Source organism: Pseudonaja textilis, chromosome 3 (assembly GCF_049901715.1).
Source record: "Pseudonaja textilis isolate UNSWEBS1 chromosome 3, rPseTex1.2, whole genome shotgun sequence".
In the NCBI taxonomy this organism is placed as follows: domain Eukaryota; kingdom Metazoa; phylum Chordata; class Lepidosauria; order Squamata; family Elapidae; genus Pseudonaja; species Pseudonaja textilis.
This window is the reverse complement of record NC_141992.1, coordinates 168719974-168739973: the sequence shown is the minus strand read 5'-3', so window position 1 is coordinate 168739973 and position 20000 is coordinate 168719974. Positions and strand designations below refer to the sequence as shown.

The window sequence follows — 20000 nt, the reverse complement described above, 5'->3', positions numbered from 1 at the left end:
GCATTTTAAAGTATAGCTATATGACTGAAAGAAATAAGTGTAATTAAACGTCATTCTGACAGAAAATTATTAAATTTAAAAATGAATATTTAAGATACATTAGAAAACTGTCATAGTATGAATGTTAATCAGAATTAGTTTTGGTACCTGAGGTGGCTCAACTGACAGACTAATTGCTCTTATAAAGCTTAGTGTATAATTTTATTCATTGATGAGCTCCAGGTTAATTATGCTCATAGAATGCATTTAGTGTAAAATTTCATTGAAATAAACTGATCACAAACAATAAGAAAACCCAATAATTTTCTAATTAATCAAGATAGGCATGTTTACCTTTGCATATGCCAAATCTGCACATCCAAGCAGGCAGTATATTCATGAATATTATTCAAAGCAGGTATTGCTCAAGTGGAAAAAACAAATCTCCATCTAAGTGTTAAAATCACTGTTTCTTCCTGTTCAACTTGCAAGTATTAGATCAGAAGCAAATATTGATGGGTTTTTTTTACACTTAATCTATTCAACTGGACTGAAATGTGTATATAGTTTTAAGACTGTCATGTACTGCTATTATACTTAATGAATTACAAAGAAATAAGGGCTGGTATCATGCTATAATTAATTAGTTAAAAAGAAACCCACAATATTTAGGCTTAGAGCTAAAAACTATTTGTAGGAACTTTGGAATCAAGTTAGAGAGATATATTTGAACTAATAAAGGGGAATATTTGTTGAAATGAGGGATTCCCTTGGTGTTCTCTGAGCTTGGTTGTTTTCTTGTAGATGTTTCATTACCCAAACTAGGTAACATCATCAGTGCTAGTCATTTAGCAGTGATGATGTTACCTAGTTTGAATAATGCCTGCAAGAAAATAACCAAGTTCAGAGAGCAGCAAGGAGCCCTCATATACTTGAACTTAAATCTGTGTCATAATATTATTCAGCAATATATAAAATATGCAAATGCACAAAACATATTCAGCTGGAACTTACAAGTAACAAATAATTGTAGACAAATACACTAAAACATCTGCATTGTCCCATATGCACCCCAAACAATGAGCAGTCTTTCAGCCTCATCTCTTCTTCTTGATGAATTTACAGAAACAGATTTGAAGGGCGGGGATTACATCTCACTAAACAGTCATGCAAATAATCTCAAGTTTTATCAAAGTAATCTGGAATTTATATGCAAAATGTCCATCCATAATAGTCAGTTTTACATAATATCCATGCTGGTCAAACTCAAAACTTTACGATCAAAATTTTCCAAATAAAAATACAAGATTTTAGTTGTTATAAAGATTTTGCAACTTTGAAATAGTTAGCATAGTGATAAATATAACGTATAATATATATCTTTTATAACTTAGCTGCTTCCAGAGATACAATGCAGTCTGTTTTTAAGGGAATGTTAGTTATTAGAATGAATATAATGTGTGAAAAGCCAGAGAACGTATGTCCTTTTTCAAATAAATACTATCAGTATAAAGGAAGGAAAGAAACTTTTTTTAAAAAAAAAATCAGACTATATCTTTTACGGCTGCAGTTAATGTATGTACACTAATCTACTAATCTATATATGTTTTTAATTTCCATATTATAATATAAAGTGGAATACAGTATCATCCAACTAACTTTTACAGCTTAGGTTCAATTGTATATTAATAAATGTTTCTATTTTCTTGCAAGGTTAAAAATCACCAAAAAAGGAGGAAATCTTATGTTAAGAGTAAGCAGTTGAATACATACCTGATAACCTGCTTAGTGTAGTAAATTCTATCAGCAATTTGAAAGGCCAACGACTTTGATGATCTAACTCCTTCTATTAGAAAAATATGGACAATGCACTGAAAACTTGTTACTAAGCTCTGTATTGCTCCTGGATAAAAACTGTTCTCTAAACTGCTCAGTCAAATTATAAAACCCACCTACAGCCAGCTTTGCTAATGAAAAAAAAAGGGGGGGTTGCTTTTCTGAACAATAGAAGAATTCCCCTGCATTTAGAATGCAGTTCCCATTAGAGCTAAGAATCAGAAATGTCACTTTTACCTCTGTTTTTTTTAATTGATATTGTCCCAACCCTCTTCTACGCTTCAGTGAGATACTGTTTGTGAAATGATTAAAAAGAACGTGATCTGATCAAGAGGAGAGAATAATGGGAACGGAATGCTAGGTTAGCCATAGTGCAAAGTGCTGGGAACGAAGAGCAAGGGACTTTTTACTCTATTGTTTTTATTCCCATCTGCTCTTTAGACATCTCAGATCACTTTGATTCTTTATTTACTCTGCTAAAAATGGGTTAAAAGTTGCCCACTTACATTTGGGAACAAGTTACAGATCTTTAAAAAAGAAAGAAAGAAAGAAAGAAAGAAAGAAAGAAAGAAAGAAAGAAAGAAAGAAAGAAAGAAAGAAAGAAAGAAAGAAAGAAAGAAAGAAAGAAAGAAAGAAAGAAAGAAAATAAATAAAAATCCTTGAATTATATCAAGTTTCCAAAAGGTCATCACTGTCTCTGCTGTGGCCTTTTCCCTATCCCAAATCCTCTATCAATATGTCATAGTGAGTTAGGCAAAGACAAAAGAGAGGCTCAGTGTGAAAACTGCACATATATCTAATCCTGACAAAGCAATGAATAGGCCTTCACAAGTATAATTATGCTTGTTTATTTGTTACCACGTACAGAGAGCTGATGAAAAAATCCATCAAAGTGGTATTATGCAGACACCAAGAGCTTCTTTTCTTTGGTTGCTAAAGCCACATTGAGGCTTAAATTCCTTATTGTTAAATTCAGAAGAAAAGGGGAGGAAGAGAGATTTTGGTTAGACTTTTTTGCATCAGTTGCTGACAGATCTTTTGTGTACAGCGCTGTATTATTAGATGCATTAGTTAGAGGCTTGCTCATTCAGTTCCCTCATTTTAGACCATACTGGGATCTGTAATTATAAAGTGCTACTTGCTTTACCTTTACTCTGGGTGTGGCAGGCATCTGACTTGATCACAAGTGAAGCAGATTTAAAACCTGACTTATTCCCCGCCTCCCTTTCAAATATTGGAATTTAGAATTTCCAAAGACAGGTACTTGAACCAAAGCATGAGGTCGAAAACTAAGCAGAATTGAAAGCATAATCAAACTGAGATATAGGTCTTTGTAATAAGACAGAAACAAAGATAGGCAAAACTGAATACGTTCCTGTAACGAATTCAAGCCTGGCTGCCTGTGTGAACGTTTACATCTATCCAGAACCTAATTCCGCTAGCACATGAACTAAAGCTCTAAAAAAAATAAAAGTTATTGAAGCAGCCCCAACATAGTATGGCAGATGCATGATGCAAAGAAGACCCTTTTTCTTGGAGAGAGATCCATATAAAAGCCATGACACACTAAGAGACCCTATCAAACATCTTTACGATAGCATGACTAGAAAGATCAGAGTTGGGGAATGGATGCCAAATAACCTTCTCTGCTCCCTTTACTAAGAGAATTATATCAAAGTAAAAGCAATATGCATAGTTAATGTCTTTGTGAGCTTTCCAATTTAAAACAGAAAAGCTGTAATTTTTCTTTGCTGGCAATCTGGAAACACTCTGGAGTTAATTACAGCTGATTCGAAGTGAACGACACAAACAAAGACCAGTCTATGTCCAGACAATTATACTGCATTAACCAGCTTAGAGCTTCCTGCTGATGTTTCAGAGCTCTTCTATTACACCCTTCTACCTTCCCAGCACGATAGAAAATGCTTCTGCAAGGAGGAATTAATGAAGAGAACTGCAAAAGAATGTGTGACGACCTCTCCTGACACGGCAAAAACTTTCCACCCATGTCACGACAAAGGGGAGAAAGTAATTAAGTTTGAATAAAAGGATGTAACCAAATATATTGTGTACTTAAAGCATCACTTTAAAAAGAAAACCATAAAAGTTTGCAAATCACATACTTGACTGACTGTGGAATCACAATATTGTTTCATTTCTTTTTACTTTATCATCTTCAAAGTCTATTGGTCCAGATTTTGTTTGAAAAACTTTCACCAGCATTTTGAAATGTCATGTGACAGATCAGCTTTTACATGTCTCCAAAAAGGTTGTTTCCTTGTTTTATACATGAATGTATTCAATGATAGCCCCATCATTGGTCCCTGTTATTTTTAATTTAATTGAAATACCATTGTTTTATATTGTTCCCAGCTGTCTCTATAAAACTAGTTCACCTTAATTCCTCTGGATGAAGAACAACATTTTGCCACTAAAAAAATGAATTCTTTTCAGAATCATCCTGTATAACAAATATGACAATGTATATTTTTCTTTTTTTCTGTTTGATCTTTAGATTAAATTTTGAAATCATCTGGCTTGATCATTATTAAAAAAAATTGCAATCAACAAGCCTTTTTCTGACATTGCTTCAGTTTTAATCCAGCCACCAGTATTTAATTATAAAGTAACTACCTTAGTCTGTAGCTTAAATTGTGGAATCAGGAAAACACTGGTTAAATAACAAAGCAACATTTCTCATGTCTTTCTTTTACAGAAAGGTGCATCTGAACAGCAGTGACCCAGTAAAATTTAAACAGTAATCCTTTGTCTTATCTATGCAAAGTAGGATTAGGGTTTCAATGATGACTGCTTAATCCCTTTGATTTTCCTTTGCTGTATAAATATTAATCTACAAATCAATCAAGTCCCGTGTTGTAATGCACACAACATACTTTGTGAAAGGTTATGTAAATTATAGTCATTTTACAAGCTCCATCTGAAAAGAACTTTATGCTTTTCTTTTCATCCCAAAATCTGTATTGGATTTAAGAATTCAAATTTTGTATGGACAAAATGAAAGACCTGAACCCTTAAATTTTGAAAATTCTCCCATAAAAAAGATTTTTCTCTTAATAATATGCTGTTCTGCTTTTATAGATGTTTAAATTACTAAATCTACTATTTTAGATACTACCAATTAAGTAAATTGACTTTAATTTTTGTGAGACTGCTTTTGAAAACTTAATGAACTCAAAAAGTGTAAATGTGAGAGGCCAGATGTTTTCCTATAATCTTATGTTTTGAAATAGGCTACTGACACATTTTATAATGTCATAAATACTACTGTGCTGGAATAATCCTACAGAATACATTTACTGTGGAGTTTTAATTTGTTAATTCAAACCAAGGATTAGATTCAGGCAAGTTTGTTTTACTTAAAAGAAAAACTATTGAAAACATTGAATTTTAAATTAGTGATTACTAAGTATTAAGTTAGTTGCTATATTTCTTCTAGAAAGTAATCAATGGACCTAGTTAGCAATCCATGGAATTCTTACTTATTTAACTGTACTGGAATAGTAGGTAAACATAAAGCACTAAATGAGAAAATAGATCTTCAGTTATACATAGTATAAGATGAAAGATACAATACTACTTAAGGCTATGGAATTGCTGTAGTTAAGACACAGTTCATGAGAGTCTTACGAATATGTAGTACTGGGAGTAATTTTCAATTGGACAGGTTCCAATAAAACACATCCAGACATACAGTGGATTTCATCATTTAATGTAATTTCATCTTAAACATCTAGTTTGGCCACAGAATTATTTTAAACATATCATAGTCATTAATATTGTTCAAGAGTAATCTGCCAAATTTTGTTTGGATAATGCAAAATCAGCTGGGACTTCTGTTTTTATCAAATAAGGTTTTTCATCATTTTTTTCAGTGGAAGTTAATTTGACTCCTCTGCATAACTGAAGTGAGCAATTCAGTAATTAACTTTTGTGTTTTAAAATGTATAAAGTTTAATTGGTTTTCATTGTAAACAAACAAATGTCAGCCACAATTATAAGCTCTTTGGTTTAACTACATATTATTCCTTTACAAACAAACCTGATGTCAGACAAATTAAAATCATGTAGCCAGCCACTTTAAGTTGAATTTTGCATGATCTGCCAATCATTTGATTACTAAACTTTAATATCATTACAGGAAAACTATTTCAGTAAAAATTATTATAAGAATTTCAACATTAAGACAAGCTTAATTGTATTGATTCAAAAAATGTATGCATAGAGAAATCAAGTTGAAAAAGTAATGTTATCTTCAATCTATAGTTACCATTCAAACAAAATTACCTGGTATGAAAAAAAAAAAACAATGTTGGACTCATGTTAGCATCCCCACCCATATAGGACCAACTGAAGTAGTTCTTTCTCTTACCATCTTTGAACTTTAAACAACAAAATATCAATGTGAAACAACTTCAAGGCATGAAGACTTGGAGGTTTATTTACTGACTAGTGTATCTATTAAGACCAGGAACAAGTGGAGCTGTCAGGATGTAATGAAGGTAAATGATTAGTTAGCACTGAAGCTGAGCTCTTCTTCAATGCAATAAGAGTTAATTAAAGTTTACCACCAAACATCAACCAAAGCAGGATGTTGATCAGGTTTCAGCATTAAGTGCAAACAGACAATGGTTGGCAGCAATTAGTGTAACTATCAAATGACATGCAACAATAATTATACATTTAAAATAGCTGGATGTCTGGTGGAGAAGGGGAACCTTATCAGCCCCCTTTGACTACAGTACAAATATTCAAAGAACAGGAAGCAGGTGTCAGATATTTCATGTTAGCATTGTAAATCAATAGAATCCAACAATAAATACACACTACCAGTATACAACTATGTTATCTGTAATGGAGGAATTTACTCTTCATGAAAGAGAAGAAAATTAACTGCTTGCTTGCAACAAAGGGAAGTGGTACTAAGATCAAATAAAGCATTTGCCATTGCCTTTCAAAATGACATATAAATAAGTTGGCAAATGCATGCAATTTAAAACCAATGTTTGGGGCCATTTTATTTAAAATTTTAAACTGGATGCAAATTATTCCGCCATCTCAACCAGTTGCCTCTTTTTCACAAAGAGTACAATGAAACAAATATCTGAACCTTATTTCAGTGATGCCTTACTTTTTTCAGATTGTGTATACTGGATGGAGAAAAAACATTGCAATGCTGGGACAAGAAGCCAACATTAGGATAGTTGTCTTTGATAAACAGGACTAGCTTAAAATGTTTTATAAGTTGTACAACTCAAACAGCATCTTCTGTCATGTAATTGACAATAAAAATAACTCAGCTATGATAGTCTATGTAACTTGCAAAGAACTGAATCGACTATAGTTTCTTGAAGCGTGCCCAAAGTGTACCCATTGAGATAATTGCATCTATTCTATTATGGAAATGAATTTTTGAGCTGGTTGCCTCTATGTGAAACACTAATCAGAAGACATACTTGGTATAAAACCCCATTAAAGATACATATTCAAGTATTTATGAGGACATTTATCTAGATGTAACTTCTACACAACTTACGTCTTATCATGGGAAACCATTTAAACTGTATGAAGAAGGTTTTTTTGACTAAGTTTCTGATAAAGATTGATGGATAACTTTCTCAAGTATAGGAAAAAAAGGTTCCCGTATGATCAATAATTTGATGAAAAACAGGCAGCCATGTGTAGGAATTAACAGTTCTTCCAACTGAGTGATTTAGGAATCAGATTCTATGAAAAGCTGTATTGGGACCAATATTTAAACTATTCACCAACTATTAAAAAATGGCAATGAGGTGGGCATCTGCAAACAACCATTTTTTAGGATAATTCAGAAGTCAAAAGGTTCTCTGGGATTTGGAGAATAAACATTCCAAGGACAAAATCCACTGAATGTAAGCGTATAGGAAGTGCTACCCTTTGGAGTGAATCATCTACCCTATATCTTTGTTTCACATATTTTCTGTTTTTTATCTAAAAAATCAATGGACCACGCATAAATCTTCCTCTTCTAGTTGTACCCTAATAAAAATCCCTTGAAAAAAGTGGGGGTAAGTGATAAGACCTCTGTGAAAGTCACCCAGGTAACAGTAGAAATAAACTAGAATCTGGGACTTTCCCAGCCCTAGTCCAGGACTTTAAAATATTTTCATGTAGACCATTTTGTGACAAAATTGAAGTTAGTGGCCATGATGTCAGGGGCATCATGTCAGTTAAGTGGCTCAATATAAATATCAGTTCAGATGCATGAAGCAGTTGCTGCTAAAATGGCAAATACCATATTAAGAATAAAGGATTAACAAAATAAAATGGTCTATTTTAATATGTGTATCTATGGTGCATTGATTCTCAAAACAGCTCAAAAAAGAAAAGAAAAGAAAAGAAAGATGAGATGCAGAATGTTTGGGGTCCTGATACAACTCCATTCTGGAGAAAAGTTACAATTCTGAGAGTTTCAGCTTAAAAAAAAAACTCTAGATGACAGTAGCATAAACATATGAGCAGCCCGTGCAGAAAATTTGAAAAGGTTTATTTATACTAATAGAAGCCAAGACGGTTCCATAAAGACAATACAGAGCAAATGAAAAACTGCTTCTTCAGAGAAGAATCAAACAAGTATTTGCTAATTACTATAAGGTGTATTTATGGACTTGGATGGTTTTAATGGGGAAATGCTGTGATATATAATGTACCAGTATGTATTAGTTATGGAGAACACTATCTAGGAATTTCTGTGTTTCTGCTGGTAAACAGGCATCTTCTTGGCCATTGAGGAAACAAGATGCCAGATTAGGTAGGTCTTTGATCTTATTTATACATTTCTTTACATTCTTTTAAAAGAGTCCCAGGAAACATGCTACTGTTAGTGCTCTGAGAGACAAGATATAAATGTTTTCAATGAATAAATAAATATCAGTGTTAATTAATATTTCCTTTGGTCTAAGTGACTGATTAGTGCCACCTATTGGAAGTTAGCAGAAACACTTTTGAGTAAGAAAATGTATATTGCTCTGACATCTAAGTTTACTCTGTTTACAATCACTCTAACAAGCAGAGAGAGGCAAGATCACTATTGCAATTTGTAACAAATTTAGAGCATCCTTGCATGTACCCTGAATGCTGGATAATTTAAGAGGAGGAAAGAAATTTCAATGGACAAGTCAGTATTAGGTTTGATGTCAATGAAAGTAATGCTATCTAGTCACAATTTGCCTGAAATTTTTAAAACTCAGCTCTGGCAAATATATAGTAAGTTGAAATACTCACATATCATATTCACTTTAAATCACAAAACTCTGTTTTAAAAAGTGATGTTTCTTTTTTTAAAATGAATAAATTACAATGTTACTGGGTATGTATTCCAGGTGGTTTTAATTCCATTGTAACAGAAGGGCTGTCATTTAAAGTGAAATAGTCTGTAAGCTTAAGTAACTGGCCACTGCTGTAGAGTTCACACTTACAGCCAGCATAGCTGTATTTTCCTAAACAGTGAATCTTTGTGTTCCAAATATGAAACAAAATAATATAGGCTCACAACATTATTCTGTACTACTATAAGCACATAATCATCATTCTGATCAGCTTTAAAACCTGACAAATAGACCAAAAGTCTGCAAAAAGTTTGTATGGAGAGCAGCCTCAAGCATTACCAAAATAGTACAAATGATCTGCACTTCCTCATTCCCTTTCTTATGATAAGAGCAAGTAGATGGATATGCCTGCTGTTTCTTAAAGTGACCACTGGAAGTGATCAGTGATTTACTTATTGAAATTGGATGAAAGTTCATTTCTAGTATGAACAGAGAGAGCTACAATATGTAAAATATATGAATTAAAATTCTTGGAATGGAATCCATAATTTAGCCCTGATCATTAGATCACTCCCCCAGATGTATGCATGTAACCAACAACAAATAAATGCTAAAAATTCAGCATTTTACCATGATTTATGATTTAAACAGATGATGTCTTTCACCATGGCAGACTAATGTCAAATAAAATAGCTGCTTAAATAGGTCGTGGTTGTGAATACATTTGTAGTGGAACATGTTACAAGTTTCCATCACTTTATTTAGTACAAAGCCTCATTATTTTACAATTATTTCTTTCCATCTTAGAGCATTATGATCAAAATAGACTTCACCCCCACCAAAACATATTGCATTTTCCAAACGTCTTCTGCTCTGCTCTGCTCTGCTCTGCTCTGCTCTGGCGTTCTGCACAGAGTTAGCTAATCCAAGTATTTCCCCAGAGCTGCATTTAAGCTATGGCCCACTCCCGGCACAAAAGTGTCTCCAAAAGCACTTTCACCCCCTTCAACACTCATGCGCTCATTGGTCCTGACATTTTCACTTCAGCCATGACAAATGAGCTGATAGCTGTGATCAGATTGCACAAGTACTACTTTATCTAAAGACATATCATTAACTCTCATCACTATCTTCCAGTATGATTCTTCTTGTTTAATTTGTTGTGAAAATGCAGCTGAGTTTTAAAGCATCAAAACCTTAAGTAACCACAAATAAACACCACTAAATAAAAAGGGGCAGATTTGGACAGGATCAGAACATGACTACCATTAACTAAATGTGTCTCAAGGGACTTAAGTAACTGTACTCAACCTCTGCCCTAGTGCAAACATGCCATTTGAAAGTTTTCTAAAGGTCCCTTCCCCCTTGGTAGATTGCAAATGTTCTCTCATTCTCTCTCTCTCCTCTCTTTCTGAGAAACATAAATAAAGGGAAACAATCAAGCCTAACTAATACATTTGGAAACCAGTTTCTGTCTCTTAAAATGACTCAAGCTATATTTTCTTAACACGCGTCTGCATTTTCTACCAGAAACACTTTTTACTTCAGTGTTAGTGAAACCAGTTCATTTTTCTAATCTACAATAGCAGCAGCATTCGGCCTAAAGTATTTTGAAAGAAAATAATTGGGTGTATTCTGAACAGGAGAATTGTTCCCTAATGGCTAAAGAACCTAAGTTCCACTTACACAGTTGTCACTGAATCTAGAAGCTTTGCAAGGTATATTATTTGTAACTTTTCCAAGCAATTCATCTGAGAATAAACATAAAAGCAGAGTCAACTGTAGCACAACAGATCTTGGGAACAGGGGTCATGCTTTGAGGTAAAGTGCTATTCACTTCTAGACCATGCAAGGAGCTTTTTATTCCTGTCCTTATTGGAATCAGTTCCCCTTACCAAAGCAAGAACAAAGCCAAGTGCTCATGTGAGGTTTGTGTATAAATCAGAGGTAAGCCACTTTAAGTGTCACTTGCAATTTTCCTGTTGACAGTGTTCACTTAAATAGACTGCTAGGACTAGCCATACTGGCAAATCTTAATAGTTCTTAATCTGCATCTTTCTTTTTTTGGAAAATAAGTATTTGCCTCATTTTTTAAAAAAATCCAAATAACTTGTGTAGCATCATCTGTGATATCAGATTGTCCCAAATCTGCCAAGTATTCATGAATAAAGCAACTATTACAAGTTTTGCCTCTTGAATTCTTTTTAGCAAAAAGTATTATTTCACTTCCAATGATTAACAAATAATGGCATATTATTTAGCAACTAGATCAGTTTCAAATATTGTGATTCCTATAATTATCTGGATAAGAATATTATTGAAAAACACGGTTTGTCCTTCTTAATACTATTTATATATCTGTAATATAAAATCTTCAGAGAGCTTTTCTTTTAAATAATTAACTAGTTGGTACATTGCTAACATGTTAAAGATAATTATAATGCGCATTATGATGGCCAGAAAACTTTTTCATCTGCCAAATAATGTTGACGATACATCATTTAAAAATGCATTTTGATTAAGGTGCAACTTTATAAAGAACCGATATTTTGTATTTTTGATGTTGTATATCTTAAACTATTGAGTTAGTTACAGTATGGGAAATAAACAACAAAATTTAATGTCATCATAATTAGTTTTCAAATGGATCTTTGTATGAAAAGTTTTGTCAGTCCTATTACTTTGAAAGCACAACAGGATTTGGGCCAATGAGAAATTGAATAGTACATACCAAGGAAATGTAAGGAAAGTTGCAACTACTATGGCAGACTAAATGTAACTTTACATTCTACTATAGTATTTTTTTTTCAGTCACAGTAGGAATACTAGACAATTAAATATTTATCTAAATTAGTCAATCTTTGGAAAATAATTGAACTGAAAAAAGCCATTATACTATTTTTAAAAAAGGAAAAGATGAAAGATCAGCCACAGTGAAAATTATACTGCACTTTCACCTAAATTCAGTACTCACAGAACAGTTCTGGAAAAGTTCTGGGAAAGTTTGGTTTTCTCTATTGTTCTGGGTCTTTTGTACCTTAACCTCAAACAGGAAATTTCTGCTTTGAAGTCTTGAAACAGGTAACAGCATAGGCTGAGACTGCCAGATTTTGTCTGGAGCAGATCTTTTGAATTTCACAGTAATCAGGATTGTCAAAATGAAATGGGTACAGTTCTCTCATTTTTTTTTTTAAGCAAACTTCAAAACCATAACAAGGCAATTTTACTAGAGTCACAAGTTAAGTATGAAGAAGTGTTGAAACCACCAAAAATAATTTAGTTTTCCCAGTTAATATTATAAAATGTTTTGCTGACAATAATTTTTTATCTTAAATTTGTTTTTAACTAGAACAAGGTTCCCAACTGATATAATGGGATAGATTTAAAGTAAGAAAATATTAATGTGTATGCTTAGTGTTTACATTTTGAAGACTATAGGAAATAATTTTCTATGTAGCATGGAGATTGATTGCTTTATTATTATATTCTTACTTATCCTTATGTATGCATATTAAGTTTTTCGGATATGAATTAAGAATGAATAATGTTGAGGGCAAAATATGAACATATCCCCAAATCATAGAGCTCTTTGTCTTGTTTTACAACACATTCTACTGCTGCCATCTATGTGACAAATCTGCGTTTCAACAACAATGCTATAATATGTACATTGATCTAATACATTAAACAAATAACCAAACCATGTCAGGATCTAAAAACTGACCATGTTTCCCAGCACTGCCATCAATAAGCAAACACATCTTGAACTATTCAAGTGAACCAAAATTGGTTTTTTTAACAATGATCAAGTTGTACACATCCACTAAATCAAATCCAAACAGAAGCATGCATGTGTGTTGGGGGTGTTGTTTTAATGGCTACTTACTGGCATGCAGAGCAATGGAAATTCCCTATTTGAATCTGCAATCCAATATAGCAGACCAAGAAGATAAGCAAGACAAAAGGTACAGCACAACATTCTGAATCACTGAAAAACCATTTTTGCAGGCTGCACTTCATATTCAGTGTCCATATTTACAGTTGTTCCTGAAACTTTTAATTTAAGCCCTCCACTGAAACATTGCTCTATGCAGAGTTGTTTGTTAAGAAACTTATGAAAAGGTTAAGACTTGCAAGTCCTAGACAACAGAGAGCATAGCAATCTACCAGCGTCAAAATCAGAGACACAAAACGTCAAGATATTAGGAATGGAAATCTGAAAATATAGTAGAGGATGGCACATTGGTGATATAAATAAATTTTCATTGTACACTTGTTAACCCTATTCCATTTTTTTAATATGAGCATTAGCATTATGAGCTAATGCTCCAGTGTCAAAATATATTTTTCTGTTTATATTTTCTTGCCAAGGTTCCTTTTCTTGGAGTTACAAATGCAAAACATAACATTTTATGTCAAGTGCATTTAGTCATCAAATTTCAAGATAAAATATTAATATTAAACACTTAGCAACATATACACCATAATGAGCTTTTTTTCCTCCACTTTTCATTCATAAGCAAAAAGTGAACCACGCTGTCTGTATTTTACTATACTAAAAAAAGCCAATAATGTCACTTAGCTTTAACTCAAACCACACCCAAAATATATGACTTGATTTTTTGATAATGTCTTTCCTATGAGATGCTTATAATGAAAGTACATCTTCATTGTTTTATTCAAAAAAAATCAAGATTTTTTATCATAAAAACTGGTTTCTCCTGTATCTGGTCTGTTAGATAAGGGAAATGCCTCTTAGAAACAGTCACGTGCTTCAGTCTAAGCCTATAATACTTACAGTATTAACCTGTATTCATGGAAGTTTATACGGTCCAATCAGATCAATGTTACAAATATAAATATTCCATTTGTTTTAAAAAAGTAACTTTCAGGCGACTTCTAAGCAGTTCTCAAAATTATAAAAACAAATATACTTTATTATAGACACCATACTTTAACATTGTTTTTCTTAAGTTGCAGCCTCATTGAAATCCCAGGCATATTATAAAAGTATCTTACAATGATAAAATTATTTCACTCACAAAATTGAGATCAGCCATTCCTAAATAAACTTTTAATATTTTCTACATCTCCCACTAGACAGGCCCTAACATTCCAAACATTTAGAATCGCAAACTTATAATGAAGGAAAAACAAAAAGGATTTATTAGAATACTGGAATAACAAAATTAGAGAATGTGCCAGTTAAACATTGTACATCCATACTAATGGGCATCTACTAAATATGTTTCTATATTCAAAAGAAGTGGGCATTTATCTTCCTTAAGGCTACGAAACTTTCCAGGTTATGTGTTCTGCACAACCTCATTTCCCATTCAGTTGTTAAATCAGTAAGACTACTGTATAAATTGAACCATATTCAGAATCTGATCATCAAGACCATTTTCTCAGATTTTCATAATAGAATTCTTACATAGTAACACAACATCCACGTGTGTCAATATCCTAAATCACAAGCTGTCAAATCTAGAACAACAATCTAGAACAAAAATGTTGTGCAACAAATTATCACTGTTTTAAATAGACTTATTTCTAAACATGACTCTCTACCTAAGCATACACAGACTGTAGCCTAGGTTTCCGCTTGTTAACACAATACTAGTCATTTAAACTAACATTAATCCATGCATCATTCAGTTATGCGTGGTTTAAAAATGCCACTTAAAACACATGTTGCTTACATAATAAAATATATCCATTTATTTTTACACTAGCAAATTTAACTTTTTAAAAGTTTTCCATAGCTTTTCTTTCTTGTGTTACATATCTTTTATACTAGATATAAAATGCACTGTTATTTTGAAGGAGTTGTACAAACAAATACAAATTTACGAAGTTGTAAAGAATTTCTTTGGCATCAATCTACAATATCAGGCTTTAATGACTCACACTATATCTTTTTTTGGTACACTTTCCTATTGAGCTGTCAACTGCCAATCATTTACAAATGTTCACTTGTTTATTTTGAAATATGCATTGCCTACTAAACAAGCTACATACAAGACTCACATTGCAGACACATATGTATAAGCTATATGAATAAACAAATAGTCCAAATTAGTGCATGGCTGACTCAAATGATTTTCCTCCCTATACAGTAATGGCTTCATTAAAAAAAATTACACTAACCTGAAAAACAGAAAAGATACTTAGCATGCAGACAGATCTTTTTCTCCACACTGCATCTGACTTTCCTTATAGATAGAACCAATTGTTATTTTCATCTGCTCTTGCTACAACTCTATAGCTCCTTGCTTGACAGTAAATTCCTCTGAATTCAATAGGGCTTACTTTAGTAGACATACATAGCCTTACACAATAAATATATTTTAACTATCTCAGTTACAGTTGAGAGCATATAATTAGACACACAGATCACATTGTCAACAGCTAACCAATTACATTCCTACCTTTAGGCCTCTTCCTGGTCCATTTAAGTCTATAGATATTTTATCACTAAATTTGATAGGGGTATTTAGTAATGACTTATGAGCCCACTATTTACATATTAAAAACTGAAGTCTAAAGCATGCCATCAATGACACTTACTGCATTCAAATTTCTATTTAGATTCTATTTCGTATTATCAATACAATAGCATCAAACTCATAAATGTTACAATTGTATACTAGAAATAGATGGTTTCTACTCTTGCATAGTTTACAGGGTCAAGGTCTATTCTTTCAACACCAACAAAATAAAGCACCATCAATTAAAAGAGCTAAAACTATACCTTATGAATAACACATTCAAAAGCTAAGCTTCAACTACCTGACCTCCATTTATTTTTCTTGCTTGATTTTTTTAAAAACTCTTCTTCCCACAAAACACAGAAGCGATTCAATATCCAATAGTCAATACCTGATTAGCCTGTAGTATTTCTATGACATACAAACCTGGATATATCATCTTCTTTCTAGCTGCATCATTACATACATATTCATCAGCCTGATGATGAAAATTCAAGGCATTTTTATAAAGTTGCTGAAATCTGAGCTTCTGCTTGTTTTCTCAAGTCTTGGACAAACATAACTTTAGGGTGAGCTGAGCAGAGGAGAGAGAAAGAGAAGCTTGCATTTTCGTCTTCCTTTCATCTTAGTCATTCAGTCAACCATTCAGTGCCCTATTCAGCAGAGCTTTTCATTATGCAAAAAAATGCTAATCCTTTCCGATGCTTTCACACTTCTATAAACCCCCATTCCTTCCACTGAAAAGCAATTATATCAGTTTACCTTTCTGTCAAAAACAGGATTAATATTCCAAAACCTGAATCTCTTTTGTTTTTCTATCTTTTGCTTGAGGAAACCAGAGATTAATAGAGGACATTCTCCTTAGAGCCAGAATGCATTATTTTAAATATGATTCTGTTAAGCCAGAGAAGAAAAGGGGAGAGAGATGAGGAGAAGGAGGGGGGGCTGTAGTTGCTGCGGAAACTCCTTTCTGTGGCAGAACTGACCTTCTCTTTCCCGAGGCTTGAATAGAATGAGCCTCACTCTGGTCTATTAATCAGAAACAAATTATGAAAGAATGTAGCTGGACTGGTTGACACTATCCTGTCTTGGGACACTCAGTAACAGCGTTGTAACAATGTCCTCTTCATGGGTAATGAACAGCCATGACAAATGGGGGCTGAGAAACTATTTATTTGCATATGCAAATTATCGCACAAAGGAAACATGTACAAACAAGTGTCATTGTAAGGTGGATTAGGCAAACAGCATTTTCTTTTTAAGACATTCTATACCCCAGGACATTAGTCAGCACAATTAAACCAGTCTCCATGGAGACTAATGAAATTTCACCATGGTATGAGTTAAATTAGATAGCTAGTTATGTGTTTCCCCAAACCAACTTGAAATCCATTATTGTCTCAAACAATACAGCAATTGTACCAGACTGATCTATGCCAGTTCAACAAGCTCCTGAGTTGACAATTTGCATATGTTAATATAATTAAGCACTAATTATATGAAATCTGTACATCTTCAGTATGCACTTTCCCTGGGCATTTTTCAATTTGAACCTTGGCCAAGACTTTAACCCTTTGAATCCTCTGGAAGAAGAAAACCGTGCCTTGTGGGCACAGCCCCAAGGCAGATGCAGGAAAAGCTCTTCCTTTCTAAATACAGGGCTTAACCTGACTTTTCCTATTTCCATCCACAAATCAAATTTTATTTTTAAAAATGCTACCCAGTCGCTACAATCTTGCTTCAAAGCTTACTAAAATATTCAACATTCAGATAAATAAAAGGATTGTTGATTCATTAATTGTCAAGTTTGAAATTGTCTCTCTCTCTCTCTCTCTCTCTCACACACACACACCACAAATCTAGACTGATGTCAATGCTATGACAGCAATAAAAAAGGAATGAGGACAGGAAAAAAGAGCAACCAGGAACTAATGAGCTTTACATAAATATATGCTGAAGCAATTAAGCAGTGTTAATTACTATGACAGCAGTTAATTGAATATAATTAGATATTTTAAGCCACTGACTATTGCACAGTTAAGATTAATTTTATTGAGATTAATTGTAAATAAGAGTAGATTAACCGTGTTTTGACAGGCAGGCAGAAGAGCAGGAATCAGACATTCTCACTCTAAAAAAAAACCCATATATTATTTTAATGTCACACCTCAGAAACATCTCCTCAATAAACATGACTTTTCAAAACCAAACAGACAGGAAGCTTGAAGAAAAGCAAACAGCTTGCAGAGATTAAAGAGCCTTTTGTCCCTTTTTATATGTATTTCTTTTAAAATACCAAATTAAGTAAGTCTGGTATACATTTTTTAAGGAAGGAACATTTCACACCGAATGGAAAAAATGCTCTATCGCAGACAAAATCCATGCAGCTGTGCGGAACTGAGCCCAGATGGTCTGAAGCTATAAAATACCACCAAAATGATAGAGCTAAGGGCCTTTCCAAAATGTGATAAAGTCGCAACCTTGTGTGTGACCCAAATTTTCAGCCATCTATAGCTTCTTCTTTGATCCTTTTTCAATCTAATCATAAATATTCAAAAGACTTCTTTTAATGCAACGCCACCAATGCACAGCCACTTTAAAAGGCTAATATCTTACTAAAAGGTCCCTTTGTTAATTAATACGATACAACTAATATCACTCAGGCACAATAGCAGACTTTTTATATCACTTAGCTTAATTCACTTAAAATCTTATTTTTAGCCAGTCCTCAAAGATCTAAAGAATACTCACTGCAAAATAATCCAAGCATGCTATTGGAAAAAGCATCAGAATGCTAACAAATCACAAACAAGCAAAGAGCCTCAATTGATTCCAGAATAAATCAATAAGGGATTAACACAATATTTTTAAAGCAGAACAATGTATATATCATATAAATGAATATATCATATAAATGTATATATTCAATACCTTATTATCTCTATATTGGAAAAAAAAGCTTTACAGTATTGCGCATGTTCCTATATTGACTATCAACTTCTTTGCCATGCCTTTAGTCTTTTAAAGCAAAAATCCCAAAATGGTATGTGAAACAAGGCTACAACAAGCCATTCTGCAGTGAAGGATTTTAAATCATCCAGCCTCTTCTAATAGACTTGAGACTTATTGAGGTAGAAACCATAAAAAATGAAGAAGGGAAATTTAATCCCTGAAATATTGATTTGCACATTAATATCATATAGGCAGAGGGCAATTTGGCTTCATGGAAATGACACATTGTCGACCCTTGCTGAAGTCAGAGCCAATCTAACTGCTGAACATGTCTGAATCTCAAGAGTTATTAAGGGCTTCCCTTCTTGCCTATATGACTTTTCTCCAGCCTACCAATGCAATCTTAAATGTATTATCTTTAAGAAATAATTGTAAAACCTCAGGGGTTTTCCAGTTAATGGAAGGAAGGCTAAACCACATCAGATTCTGAAATGCAACATTAAACCCTTGCAATCAACAAAACCACCTCAATTCTCATCCATCCAATGCAGGATCTAATACTGTTATTAGAGATAATCAAATTTCATTGTGTAAATTTAGGCTCATGGTCAGAGTGGAAGCAGTAAATTCTGCAATATTAAACAGTGATTTTCTCAGCACTTCTTTACATAGTCCCTGATGATGAACAATAAAATATTTTGCTATAGAAGCACAACCTTGTATCTATTTTAAAAGATTTGAGGGATGCATACTTTTCTTTACCACTTGCATTTTAGAAAACAAGCTAATATCATTCCTAAACCTACCAAGCAGGTACTACCACTACTATTACTGTGACTTATACAGATGGTTTATTTGACCTTTCTTTGTTCTTTGAATAGATTTCATTTTTAAAGATTTATGACCATTGCCTTCTATTTAATTGACCTTATATGTTCATTCCCACAAGAAGGAAAACTGAATACATGTTTGCCTTCCAGAAAGCCTTCAAAGCCCAAAGCAATGCCAATGGGATGCTACAGTCCCAGTGTATAGATCCTGCAGTATGAATATTCAGCTAGGCTCACTGAATAATCTGAGAGAGCCTCTGCACTCAAGCCAGGTGCAAGAGGTTAAAACAGCTGGCTAGCCATCTTTCATCTTGGTATGCCTTCCTACTGTTTGAAACTGTCTCACGGTCCTCCCCACAAGCAGACAGTCCTCCCCACAACTATTTTACAGAGAGAGAGAGAGAGACAGAGACAGAGACAGAGACAGAGAAACAGAAACACAGCGAGAGCTCCAGTTGTATTCTTTCTCTAAAATCTCTCTGCTGAAAAGGAAACTCTTTCAAAGTCCAAAGTATGAAACCAAATTATTATATTTAAACAGTTACTTTTTTTTTTCCTTTTCCAACCCTTCAGCCCTGTTTCATTTT

At 33.3% G+C, this 20000-nt stretch overlaps 1 protein-coding gene across 4 annotated transcripts in view; it reads right to left on the bottom strand.

The window, feature by feature from the left end:
* The window catches only part of ZFHX4 (zinc finger homeobox 4), a 193153-nt gene that overhangs the window by 170262 nt on the left and 2891 nt on the right, over nt 1–20000 (bottom strand). The window contains exon 1 of one of the 4 annotated variants that reach the window (XM_087931403.1): nt 16058–16173. The exons of the other annotated variants lie outside the window; for them this stretch is intronic. The gene's annotated coding sequence lies outside the window, so the exon portion shown is untranslated. Of the gene's footprint in view, nt 1–16057; nt 16174–20000 lie in introns of those variants that run through there. 4 annotated transcript variants of the gene reach the window in all.